Source organism: Danio rerio, chromosome 8, assembly GCF_052040795.2.
Source record: "Danio rerio strain M-AB ecotype USA chromosome 8, GRCz13ab, whole genome shotgun sequence".
In the NCBI taxonomy this organism is placed as follows: Eukaryota; Metazoa; Chordata; class Actinopteri; order Cypriniformes; family Danionidae; genus Danio; species Danio rerio.
This window is the reverse complement of record NC_141028.1, coordinates 47,852,916-47,867,233: the sequence shown is the minus strand read 5'-3', so window position 1 is coordinate 47,867,233 and position 14,318 is coordinate 47,852,916. Positions and strand designations below refer to the sequence as shown.

Genomic DNA, 14,318 nt, shown 5'->3' with positions numbered 1-14,318 from the left:
CCACGAGAGATTTCATAATTGGGAGTGAAGCGACGCAACTCATACCGGTAGGTCATGTAATCATGACAAAATGGCGGATGTAGTACGTAAGTTCCATTCATACTTTTCACATTCATACTGCATAGAACATACTTTTCTAACGGCCGAACATCTAAATTTTAAATGCAGTACCTAGTAGTAGGCAGATTTGGACTCAGCCACTTTACTTTCTCATTCACATTGCTGAGTCTTGTTATCCTGTAGCATTATGAAGAGTTTTCCTTGAATTTTTTTTTTCCCGTGCTGTGTTTCCAGACCTTTGCTTTGTTTATTGATTTATACTTAACCGATTTCTTCACCTGTGACTGGACTACTCTTTTGATTGCCCTGTATGTACCCATTTGCTCATGAGATTGACCATTTCCTGACAGACTACTCTTGTAAATAAAGACGCTGCATTTGGATCACCAACTCCTCTGCCTATAGTGTATGTTATATTCATTGGGGTGTACTTATTTTATCTTAAATTGTTTCATTAGAATAGTTTGAGTTTGGTACTGACTAAATATCTCATTTTATACTGCGGGGCTTTTGAATCCTTGACTCTTGAATCCCACAGTTAAAGTGGTTCCAGTTTTTGATGAGGTTTTGACCACATGACGGCTCCATATTTTGTATGGCAAATAATTTCTGCTCTTTTAAATAAATTCACAACCTGCACTGCAAAAAAACTTTTTTTTTTTTACTTAGATTTTTTGTCTTGTTTCTAGTCCAAATATCTAACAATTTCTAAATCAAGAAGAATTTTCTAGACAAGCAAAACATACTGTCTTGTTTTGAGAACTAATATGCTAATATTAAGTGAGTTTTTCCGTAAAACAAGCAAAATAATCTGCCAATGGGGTAAGCAAAATAATCTTACGTCAAAAGAAAAAACAAGATTAATTTGCTTACCCCATTGGCAGATTATTTTGCTTGTTTTATGGAAAAACTCACTTAATATTGGCATTTTATTTCTTAAATCAAGACAATTTGTTTTGCTTGTCTAGAAAATCTTTCTTAATATAAGAAGTTTTAGATATTTAGACTAGAAATAAGACAAAAAATCTAAGCAAGAAAAGCATTTTTTGCAGTGTGAACCTCAAAAAAAAAAAAAAAAAAAAAGGCTTGAATAAGATATACAGTTGAAGTCAGAATTATCACCCGCCTTTAAAATTTTTTTTTTCTTTTCTAAATATTTCCCAAAGGATGTTTAACAGAGCAATGAAATTTTCACAGTATGTCTGCTAATATTTTTTTTTTCTTTTGGAGATATTTTAAATAATGTCTTATTTGTTTTATTTTGGCTAGAATAAAAGCAGTTTTTATTTTTTCAAAAGTCATTTTAAGGTCAAAATTATTAACCCCATTAAGCTATTTTTTTTTCAAAAGTCTGCAGAAAAAAAATTAATAAATAAAGAAAAAAAACATCATTATACTATAACTTGACTAATTACCCTAACCTGCCTAGTTAACCTATAACCTAGTTAAGCATTTAAATGTCACTTTAAGCTGTATAGAAGTGTCTTGAAAAATATATAGTCAAATATTATTTACTTTCATCATGGCAAAAATAGAATAAATCAGTTATTAGAAATGAGTTATTAAAACTATTATGTTTAGAAATGGGTTGAAAAAAATCCTCTCTTCGTTAAACAGAAATTGGGATGGGGGAAATAAAATAAACAGGTGGGCTAATAATTCTGACCTCAACTGTAAGTGACTAAACCGTCACACAGGCCTGGGTGCAATGTATGTAACAAATTATAAATACTTAAATTACTGTAATTGGGTAATTTTTTCCTCAAGATTTTACTTTTCTAAATAGTTTTAAAAAGTGTACTTTTACTCTACTTTAACGTTACTTTTACATTTTTTAGTGATGGATCTGTTCTTTTACTGTGCTATATTTTTTAACCACAACGTCATTCATTCATTCATTCATTCATTCATTCATTCATTCATTGTCTTTGTGGCTTTATCCCTTTAATAATTAGGCATCGCCACAGCAGAATGAACTGCCAACTTATTCAGCATTTGTTATTAACTAGTGCATGCCCTTCCAGGTGCAACCCAGCACTGAGAAACACCCATACACTTGCATTCACACACATCACATAAGAAAATCACATAAGAGAGACTGACCTCAAGCCATGGACCCTTTATTGTTGCAGTGAACATTTACAGTGTGGAAGCATTAAAAGTGTCCAAGAAGAAGCAAAATCATTACATCCAATGACAAGAGACTGTTTAGACTACGTCACTGATAAGAAGATAAAGAATGCCTGCTGTAGACTGAAATCAACAAATGAGCTTAAACAATAAATAAATGCACTAGGCTATATAATGTTCCATTTTCAAATACTCACACAGACTGCATGTATTCTATCAGTGCTGCATGAGCTTGGTTTGCTTAGTGAGGGTTAAAAGTGCATAATAAGAATGAACATGTCAGTGCACATATTGATGTAATGTGTTCTTAAATTAATTGAACATTTAAAATTTATAGTCCATGAATAGCAAATAATTTAACTTGTACCTACACTGTAAAAAGTATATGATCTATTAGTCATGACAGCATGTTTTCAGTTCACTAGTTAATCATGTTCTAACTTAATTTTATAAGTTATGCAAGCTCAGTTCAACATACGGTCAATTTGATTCAGCTTAAAAATTTAAGGCAACAGAGTTTTTTTTTTTTTTTACAGTGTGGAAACACACTTAAAAGAAAATGTCGCTGATGTAAACTATACATTTTTAAATTGCAGGCTATAAGCTGTTATAATTTTCACAACATAATGCTCACTAAGTACTCGGAGTAGTGTTTAGAACAGATAATTTTACTAAATACATCATGCAATGAATGTCTTTACGTGTGTTAGCCATAGTAGAAGTGGAATAATTGACTCTAGTCTGTTGAATTATTGGAAAATTAAAAGCTGGGTTTTGTTTAGGGATAGAGTTATGGTAAGGATTCAGAAAATATCATCATCTCTCTAAAAACTGCCAAAAGTAAAACTTCATAATGTTATGTATACCAATATGTGTGTGTTTGTGTGTGAGAGTACTGTATGTGTGTGTGTAAGTGTGTTTGTGTGTGTGTGTGTGTTTGTTTTTATTACATGGTGGGGACCTCAGCATGATAGCACACTCACAAAGTGGGGACCAAAAACATAGTGGGGACCGATCGCCCGGTCCCCACTATGTTTTGCCTTTAAAAGACTCAGGGGGCGTTGCTGATATGCCTAGTGCAGTTTTTTTCACTGATCCCCACCTTGACCATTTACCTGAATTGAGTGTGTAAGTGTGTGTCGGCGCACTGCTCTATAGCGGTCCTGTAGTCGGATGGCGGTACTGCACCCTGACACACACTTGGCGCTATTCACACACTCTGCCTACTGCACATGCGCAATCTCATAAATGAATCCGACTTTAATCAACTTAATTAAGATCTATCATCAAATTATTCGAATTTTTGGGTAAGTTAGAATGTTTTTCACCATCATAATGCAATAAAATAGGTTATATGACAAATACTTATGTTGCATATTTTGACAGTTATCAGGTATAGTTAATTAAATGTTTTAACGAATTTCCTGGGTGTTTTAATCGAGGTTGTTTCAAATTACGTATTAATATAACAATGATAAGACACAAACTACAGTTCGGTATGTAATTTAACTTGTTTACACGAGTAAAAGTTACTCGCGCTAATGTGCTAACGTGCTAACTGCCCGGTGCTACGTGAGTCAGAGGCCGGGGTGGAGTGCATGAGCCGCGGTCAGACAGTCACCAATCACCGGGCGGCTAAATGGATCGACGAAGGATAAAACCATTAAAAGATGCGGAGAAACACATCACCAGCTCCACTGACAAGACCCATTCACTGGAAACCGAATATATAGAAGGTTACTAAGGTATGTTTTCATAGTTCTTGTATCGTACTTTTTAAATGGTTAATTGCTTTAAACATTTAACGTTAATCCTGAAATAACACTATTATATACTATTTATACGTTAATGTAGTAATAAAGAGGTTATAATTAAAATGTGGGGCTATCTGGTCCTAGAAATGTACTTAATTTATTGTTCTATGACGTGTAGAAACGTTTTATTTTAGATAAATAATTATAATAAACTCCAACTTAGTGTAAAACATATATAAAAGTACAAAAATGATCACTGTGTGTGTTTTATTTATTTATTTGCTGTCAACTAGTAGCCTTTTACAATAAGGTTAAATTAGTTAATGCTGGTTAATGCATTTACTAACATGAACAATAAATAATACTTTATTACAGTATTTGTTCATGTTTGTTAACTTTAGTTAATGAAAATAAAGTTGTTCATTACTAGTTGAACACGCACAATGCATTAATTATTGCAATGCATTATTACTGGTACAAGCATGAATTTAGATTTGAATGATGCATTAGTAAATGTTAAACTATGATTAATAAATGCTGTACATGCATTGTTCATTACTAGGTCATGTTAGTAAGTACATTAACTAATAAAACCTGATTGTAAAGTGTGACCTGTAAACAATTGAAGTGGAAAAAAAGTTCTTTAAAACTGTCCTAAGAAAGAAGAACAGGTGTTCAATAGTATTAGAACAACATTGTTGAAAGGTTCTGATCCACTTCAAAAGGTTTACTGTATTTATAATTCACACACAGAGAGGATGCTAATGTGAGGTTTTTGTAGTTTTTGAACCCTACACGTTTCATTAAAACTTTTAGGTCAGAGTTTGCGTTGTCCACATTTATTAAAGGAAGTTTTGTGGTTGAGTACAAATGATAGAGCTTGTGGAAGCAAAGCATAGATGAGATAATAATAAAAATACTGTCTTTATGTTTGACTTTATATGGTAAAACAAGAACAGGTGGTTAAGTGTTTTCCCCATTCAAATGTACATGTATATATTATATTCATTCTGTTTGTATTCATGCCATAGTTTAGCTTTTTATTGCTATGAGAGGGCATAATTAAAATGTTGCTTGCTCTTTTCTCTTAGTTTTGCAGCATTGATGCCGATCATGAGGACGATCTGCACCCTAACTGCACTGTCAATAAGATCGTTGTTCAGAGAAAACCTCATTTGTGCCATTTTGCAATCAGGGATATTTTCTTTGGAGAGGAAATAACATTTGACTATGGCGCATGTGATTGGCCTTGGAGAAAGATTTGACATTTTGATCACTTAATACTTTAATCCTTAATACATTCAGCAAAGCTAAGAGTTTTTTAATGTTAATATAGATTAAGGGTAAATCTGTTAAAAAATATAGAGTTTGCATCATCCATAAGAGATAATGAAATCAATCTCTTAATATCTTCTTCTTGTCTTAATGGGTAAAAAAGTTTAATTAATTGGGTAATGCTTTACTTTAAAGGGGGGTTCATAAGACTGTCATGAAAGCTTTATAGTCATGACATGACTTATATAACAAAGCTGTTTTTAAATAGCTTTCATTGAAGGATGCCCATATGACTGCAGAAGAGAACTGCTCCGACAACTCTCTGATGAGGTATGTTTATTAGTATTAGTATTATTATTATTATTAGTAGTAGTAATAGTAGTAGATGTTGTTGCTGTAGTAGTGCATTTAATTGTAATTATTTAACTTAGTGTGTGTCCTAATTTATGAACATATGCAATAGTGTAACATTGTGGGGACCAGAGGCATGTTAGAGAAGCTGTGAAACACACTTAGTCCTGAATACACACACAGTACGGTCTGACATAGTGGGGACCAGGAGCCCTGAGTACTACTGTCTAATTATTATTTTTTGTTTTTTATATTCAGCTTTCATTGAAGGATGATCATATGACGAGAAGAAGAGAACTGCTCTGCTCCAGTAGGAGACCCACAACCCTCTGATGAGGTGTGTTTAAATTTAATAATAATAATAATTATTATTATTAGTAGTAGTAGAAGTAGTAATAGTTGTTGTTGTTGTAGTAGTAGTGCATTTAATTATAATTATTTAACTTAATCAAAATATAGAAATGAAACAGAGTGTGTGTCCTAATTGGTGAATGTATGCAATAGTGTAACATTGTGGGGACCAGAGGCATGTTAGAGAAGCTGGGAAACACACTTAGTCCTGAATACACACACAGTACGGTCTGACATAGTGGGGACCGGAACCCTTGAGTACTGCTGTCTAACTAATATAATTTTTTTTATATTCAGCTTATATTGAAAGTTGACCATGTGACAGAGGAAGAGAACTGCTCTGCTCCAGCACGAGACTCACAACTCTGATGAGGTGTGTTTATTATTGTTGTTGTTATTATTATTATTAGTAATAGTAGTAGTAGTAGTTGTTGTTGTAGTAGTAGTGCATTTAATTGTAATTATTTAACTTAATCAAAATCTAGAAATGAAACAGAGTGTGTGTCCTAATGTATGAACATATGCACTAGTGTAACATTGTGGGGACCAGAGGCATGTTAGAGAAGCTGTGAAACACACTTAGTCCTGAACACACACACAGTACGGTCTGACATAGTGGGGACTGGAACCCTTAAGTACTGCTGTCTAACTATATATATTTTTATATTCAGGTTTGCTGAAGTATGACCATATGACAGAAGGAGAGAACAGCTCTGCTCCAGTACGAGACCCACAACTCTCTGATGAGGTGTGTTTATTAATATTGTTGTTGTTGTTGTTGTTGTTGTTGTTATTATTATTATTATTATTATTATTATTATTATTACTAGTTGTAGTAGTAGTAGTAGTAGTAGTAGTTGTTGTTGTAGTAGTGGTGTATTTAATTGTAATTATTTAACTTAATCAAAATATAGAAATGAAACAGAGTGTGTGTCCTAATTGGTGAACATATGCACTGACATTGTGGGGACCAGAGGCATGTTAGAGAAGCTGTAAAACACACTTAGTCCTGAATACACACACAGTACGGTCTGACATAGTGGGGACCGCGACCCTTGAGTACTGCTGTCTAACTAATATATATTTTTTTATTTTCAGCTTATATTGAAGGATGACCATATGACAGAGGAAGAGAACTGCTCTGCTCCAGCACGTGACTCACAACTCTGATGAGGTGTGTTTATAATAATAATAATAACAATTATTTTTATTATTATTATTATTATTATAATTATTATTATTAGTTGTAGTAGTAATAGTTGTTGTTGTTGTAGTAGTGGTGTATTTAATTGTAATTATTTAACGTAATCAAAATATAGAAATGAAACAGAGTGTGTGTCCTAATTTGTGAACATATGCACTGACATTGTGGGGACCAGAGGCATGTTAGAGAAGCTGTGAAAGACACTTAGTCCTGAATACACACACAGTAAGGTCTGACATAGTGGGGACCGCGACCCTTGAGTACTGCTGTCTAACTAATATATATTTTTTTATTTTTTTTATTCAGCTTTGATTGAAGGATGACCATATGACAGAGGAAGAGAACTGCTCTGCTCCAGTACGTGACCCACAACTCTCTGATGAGGTGTGTTTAATGTTGTTGTTATTATTTTTATTAGTAGTAGTAGTAGTAGTAGTAGTAATAGTTGTTGTTGTAGTAGTAGTAGTGCATTTAATTGTAATTATTTAACTTAATCAAAATATAGAAATGAAACAGAGTGTGTGTCCTAATGTATGAATGTATGCACTAGTGTAACATTGTGGGGACCAGAGGCATGTTAGAGAAACTGTGAAACACACTTAGTCCTGAATACACACACAGTAAGGTCTGACGTAGTGGGGACCGGAACCCTTGAGTACTGCTGTCTAACTAATATATATATATATTTTTTTTTTATTCAGCTTTTATTGAAGGATGGAAGGATGACCATATGACAGAGGAAGAGAACTGCTCTGCTCCAGTAGGAGACCCACAACTCTGATGAGGTGTGTTTATAATAATAATAATAACAATTATTATTATTATTATTATTATTATTAATATTATTAGTTGTAGTAGTAATAGTAGTGGTTGTTGTAGTAGTGGTGTATTTAATTGTAATTATTTAACTTAATCAAAATATAGAAATGAAACAGAGTGTGTGTCCTAATTGGTGAACATATGCACTGACATTGTGGGGACCAGAGGCATGTTAGAGAAGCTGTGAAAGACACTTAGTCCTCAATACACACACAGTAAGGTCTGACATAGTGGGGACCGCGACCCTTGAGTACTGCTGTCTAACTAATATATTTTTTTTTTATATACAGCTTATATTGAAGGATGACCATATGACAGGGGAAGAGAACTGCTCTGCTCCAGCTAGTGACTCACAACTCTGTTATTGCATATCAGATTTAACGAACCGTTTACTACGGATTTCATGTAATTTTGATAACTGTGCATTAATCAGATGTCATCACGCTGCTGTGCCGTCAGCCAATCGTTGCATTGCTGATAATGATTTTGAGGATCGATAGATCTGTCACGACACACAGTCACAACACCTCTCAGATCAGTTTAATCTGATTCGCAAACTTTTTTGAAGAACCAAATTAGCCTAAGATGAGTTATCAAGATTAAAAGATCCAGGATCTGTAATATATTCTTAGATTATTTTAGCGAGGTCCGAAGAACAGACCCCTGGACCCTTGAGTACTACTGTCTAAATTATATATTTCAAAATAAAAATTAAAAATTATATATAAAAATATATAAAATAATTTTATATAAAATATTTATAAAATTATATATAAATATATATTTTTAATTATATACAGTTGAAGTCAGAATTATTAGCCCCCTTGTTTATTTCTTGTACTAAATTTCTGTTTAATGGAAAGCATATTTTTTAAACACATTTCTAATCATAACAGTGTTAATAACTCATCTCTAATAACTGATTTATTTTCTCTTTGCCATGATGACAGTAAATATTATTTGACTAGATATTTTTCAAGACACTTCTATTCAGCTTAAAGTGACATTTAAAGGCTTCACTAAATTAATTAGGGTAACTAGGCAAGTTATTGGAGGGATAATAATATTGACCTTAAAATGGTTCATAAAAAATTAAAATTGCTTTTATTCTAGCTGAAATAAAACAAATAAGACTTTCTCCAGAAGAAAAAAAATATTATCAGACATACTATGAAAAAATTCCCTGCTCTGTTACACATCATTTGGGAAATATTTGTAAAAATGTTTTAAAAAGGTGGGCTGACTTCAACTGTATATACTTTCATATATATCTGTACATTAAACTATATATATATATATATATATATATATATATATATATATATATATATATATATATATATACAGTTGAAGTCAGAATTATTAGACCCCTTGGAATTTTTCTCTTCTTTTTTAAATATTTCCTAAACGATGTTTAACAGAGCAAGGAAATTTTCACAGTGAGTCTGATAATATTTTTTTCTTCTGGAGAAAGTCTTATTTGTTTTATTTTGACTAGAATAAAAACAGTTTACATTTTTTTAAACACCGTTTAAGGGACAAAATTATTAGCCTCTTTAAGCTATATTTTTTTCTCGATAATCTACAGAACAAACCATCATTATACAATAACTTGACTAATTACCCTAACCTGTCTAGTTAACCTAATTACCCTAGTGAAGCCTTTAAATTTCACTTTAAGCTGTATAGAAGTGTCTTAAAGAATATCTAGTCTAATATTATTTACTGTCGTCATGGCAAAGAGAAAATAAGTCCATTATTAGAAATGATTATTAGAAATAGTTATTAAAACTATTATGTTTAGAAATGTGTTGAAAAAAATCTTCTCTCCGTTAAACAGAAATTGGGGAAATAATAAACAAGCTGTCTAATAATTCAGGGGGGCTAATAATTCTGACTTCAACTGTATATAAAGAGTTTCATTGCAGAACGAGATATATCCATTTAAAAAAAATGTTGGTAATTTTGACATTATTTTTCAGGACATCAACAGTCAAGTTCATTCACAATTTCTGTACATTAAACTATAACTTGAGCTCAGTGAAGGCCAGGAACACAATATTTTCAAATCCAGGATATTTTTTATTTAATTTTATGTCTATAATTAAGTAAAAAAAACATGCCAAAATGCTACATATTAATCCAACCCACATTGTCAAACATGGAATAATATATGCAAAGATTGATTAATAATAATAAGATTCTAAGTTAGATTTGGCCAGAATGTACACAACATAACATAACATAACTTTATTTTTTTTTTTTTGCAAAACGCTACATCCACCTTAGGCTATATTATACTACATTAATACCATTACCAAAAGCTAGTGAATCAATGTTTTGTTTGATAAGTAAGATTAAGTTAGTTAGATAAATGACCTTTAGCTTGGTACAGAAAGAGTGGGGGGCGGCTCCTTCCACACCGCTGCAGAAAACCAAACCTGTATGATTAGAGCGGGCGGAGCTGAGTCCGTGACACAAACTTGCCTCGCTATGTCATATTTAATGAATTATTTCACTGTAATAATAATAATAGCTTATTTATTTGGTTGTGAAAAAGCTAAACCGTTTTCTCCATAACAACATGTGCCCTTTAAGTTCCTTTGTAATAAATCAACAACAACAAGAATTAATTTTAAATAATAGGTGCAACCGCATAAATAAATCTTCAGATAGGCTACTCAGCTACATGTAAGAAATTATTTAAAAAATAAACTTATAAAGGACACTTGCAGACAGGTATCTTGTGATGGGGAGTAGGAAAAAAGGCGCTCCTAGGCCTTCTCTTGACATCAGCTGAGACTCGTTCCCTGCTGCATTTGTGTATTGTTGACGCAGAAGTATCTTATTCTGGTCCATTTTTGTGGCCTTTTTATAATTTTTTGTGAAGTTGAAGACTTCATCTTCTATCGCTAAATCAATGAGCAAACTCTGAGCACTTCACCGGCGATGACTCTCTTCCCAGGGGATGCTGAGCTCGCGCCGCATCCTGAACGCTCTCTTAACTGTTATATCGCACTTTGTAAAGAAACTGGTCTGACGGATATTGTTTTGTACTTGGCCTAAAATGTGCATTCTTAAATGTTATTAATGGCAGCAATTCACACATAGATTAAGGTACATCTGAACAGTGATTTCCAATAATAAAATCCAAATGTCAAAAAATGCCGTTTATCGCATTTTGCAACCAAACTCTTCATATTTATGTGTGTGTTATGACTGTATGACTGCAGAAGAGAACTGCTCTGTTCCCACAACTCAGTTTTTCTGGGACTTGAAAACAGACGCTCAGAAGATTTTAAAGGGTGGAATCTTGATCAAATCGTGGGTTTACACACAAACATGTAATACAGTGCCAGATTTTCTGGATGTTATATACACATTTGTATTTGCAAACATATATCATATTGTTTTAAATGATGTATTTTTGTGTGGGTTTTTACATTCAGAGAAAGTTACAGTGGATTGTGATTTTGGAGGAGGTGAAGTCCAGTCTAAAAGGTAAAAATATTATTTATTTTTCTGATCAGAATTTTTCTTTTTTCAGAATGTTTATTTTTATCATGATATGTATGTGCTATGTTTGAAAACTATTTTTAAGCTACCATCACACGCTTTTACCCATTAAAAAGAACAACACAAAATCAAATAAATATTTTGGTAAGCTTTATGCAAAGAAGTCAACTCTCAGACTTGATTTTTACTTTCAGAGTCCCCTCAAGTATCATCACCATGGTACAGTGTCTGTGAAGATAGTGAAGCAGACCCAGCATTCACAAAAAAGAGAGGTATGATCATTAAAGTTAATTTGTGACTGACTTGTGTTATTGTACAAGTCCAAATGCACAAGCTCATTTACATAACATGTAGGGTAAAACAGGACAGAAGCACATTACTTCTATGATGATTTCAGTACAGTTGCACTTGATGTCTCATTTCATGTTAGTTAAACAATATTGCTAAATACTTTGGAAAAATATACTAATTGCATATCTGGTTACACTTTATTTTGATAATTTACTTTACTACTACTACTATATTCATATTGTACTAATTTTGAGCGTAACCTAACAGTCTGCTGTACTATTTACTGAGACCAATGAGAGTCAGTTTTATTGAGGTAACCTTAACTGTCAGCTAATACTCTACACTCTAAAATTAATAAAAATAAGTAATAATAATTAAATTAGCAGTTTTTCATAATTTGTTTTTATGAAATCTGTTTGTTTCTGCTCTTGAATTGCATTATGGGATCTTTATCTTTCTTCCAACAACTTTTAATCTTAAAAAGTAAAAAAAAAATGACTTTTTGTTTGGGTTGGTGTTGTATATTATGCTACAGAAACCTTGTAATAAACTGCCGGTACATTTTCTGTTATTCTAAAGACTTATTTATCTCTATATATTATTTCTTATACATTATATTATTTCAAACTACTAAAATGTCAGTAAAAGTCACTTTGTTAAACTGTAGAGTTGAATTTTCAACATCAAAAGTTCACAGAGCAGAGATCAACATCCCATAATGCAATTCACCACCACACACAAAAAAAACACACTTGTAAATCACAAAATACAGGAACTGGTAATGAACAGATATGTGTTACAGTGTAGTGTTTTGAGCTAAACTTGAGCTAACAGTCTGCTAATACTCTACTGATAATCAGATGAGCGTTAGTCTTATTGAACATTCTAACAGTATGCAAATACTCTAATACATAATACTTTACGGTGAGATAATTAACGTAGTTGCAGAGTTACGCATAGTTAGAAGAATGTCTAAACTGGACTATGGAATAAAGTGTAACCCCATTAACCAGATTTGGAGTTATTAGGAAGTATTTTTTAATCCATCTCCATCTTAAGTATTTTTAATAATAGGCAAGACATATTTTTCTAGCAATTTCTATCACAATATTAAACTAACATAACAGCACATGTTGTAAAAATGACTGAACATTTATGCAACTAAAACCACTTTTTTATATTTTAACCACCCATAGGTCCCATAAAGAGAAGATCCTGGAGCAAACAGGAAGTACATGCTGTGGTGAAAGCTGAACCATTGGCTCTAAAAACCAGAGATTGGTCAGCTTTGGATTTTTATATTAAAAACTGAATCTCGGCTCTTTAGATAAAAAATCTGAATAACACTTTTATAGTAAGTATACACTATACATCATTAGTTTAGCACTAACTCTACATTAATAGACTTTAGGAACCAGTTTATAAATACAGCTTCAAACGCTGTATTCTTGACTTGACTTAATTGTATTTTCATGCTTTGTTACTGATTCATTTTTCATTACTATATTATGTATTGCATTATTTACAAACTATTTATATATAAGAGTAGTTGGTGGTTTTTAAGATAATTCAGAATGAGTTATTAAATGATTAATAAACTATTCAAATGAACATTTATACATGTTATATTCAGGCATATAGTAATTGTAACCATGTGTGTTAGTAAATGCTATAATAACACAACTTCATGCAGTTTTGTGACCTAAGGACTGTTTATAGTTGATAAATCCCTTATAAATGACAATTTAAGGCTCAGTATCTAATGAACAATAAATCTTTGCAATCTTATTAAAAAAATTCTGTAAAGTTTAAACATTGCAAAATAAAAATACAACATCATTTCAAAACAACAATTAACAATATGACAATATTCATTTCAGTGTTTCTGTGATGTTTGCACTGTACAGTAATTTTATATTTTGATAAGATTGCAAAGATTTACTTTTCATTAGATAGTTTCATTTGTGTATCTTGAAATGAATGAAAAAAAAAAATATATATATATATATCTTCTTTGGCCTTAGTCCCATATGATTGCAGGGTCGGCTCTTTTTGGAACAAGTCCTTCAGTTTTAGACTTGTCCATATGATAACGACTTTTTTACACCTTCCGGCCAGCCTGTCATATGGGCCTGTCACACTCATACACTAGGGACAATTTAGCCTTCCCAATTCACCTGTAGCATGTCTTTGGACTGTGCCTTTGCACCCGGAGGAAACCCACACGAATGCAGGGAGAACATGCAAACTTCTCACAGAAATGCCAACTGAACCAAGGTTCAAACCAGTGACCTTCTTGCTGTGAGGCGACAGCACTACCTACCGCGCCACTGCTTCACCATATATATATATATATATATATATATATATATATATATATATATATATATATATATATATATATATATATATATATATATATATATATATATAAAGCTATAAATCACTCCCCCTTTTAATTTATTTCTTTTTTTCTGTGTAGAATATAGCTGAGATTTTAATTGTCATTTATAAGGGATTTATAAAGCATGAATAGTCCTCACTTTACATTAGCTCACAAAACTGCA

The 14,318-nt window shown here is 32.2% G+C and overlaps 1 protein-coding gene and 1 long non-coding RNA gene across 2 annotated transcripts in view; both read left to right on the top strand.

The window, feature by feature from the left end:
• Positions 1-14,318, top strand: part of gfra2a (GDNF family receptor alpha 2a) — a 198,718-nt gene that overhangs the window by 97,291 nt on the left and 87,109 nt on the right.
• On the top strand, positions 6,223-13,734 carry LOC147842821 (uncharacterized). The gene is made up of 9 exons (XR_015498325.2): positions 6,223-6,294; positions 6,593-6,669; positions 7,020-7,095; positions 7,432-7,509; positions 7,827-7,910; positions 8,235-8,285; positions 11,394-11,445; positions 11,655-11,732; positions 12,948-13,734. It is a non-coding gene; the product is annotated as an uncharacterized LOC147842821 (long non-coding RNA).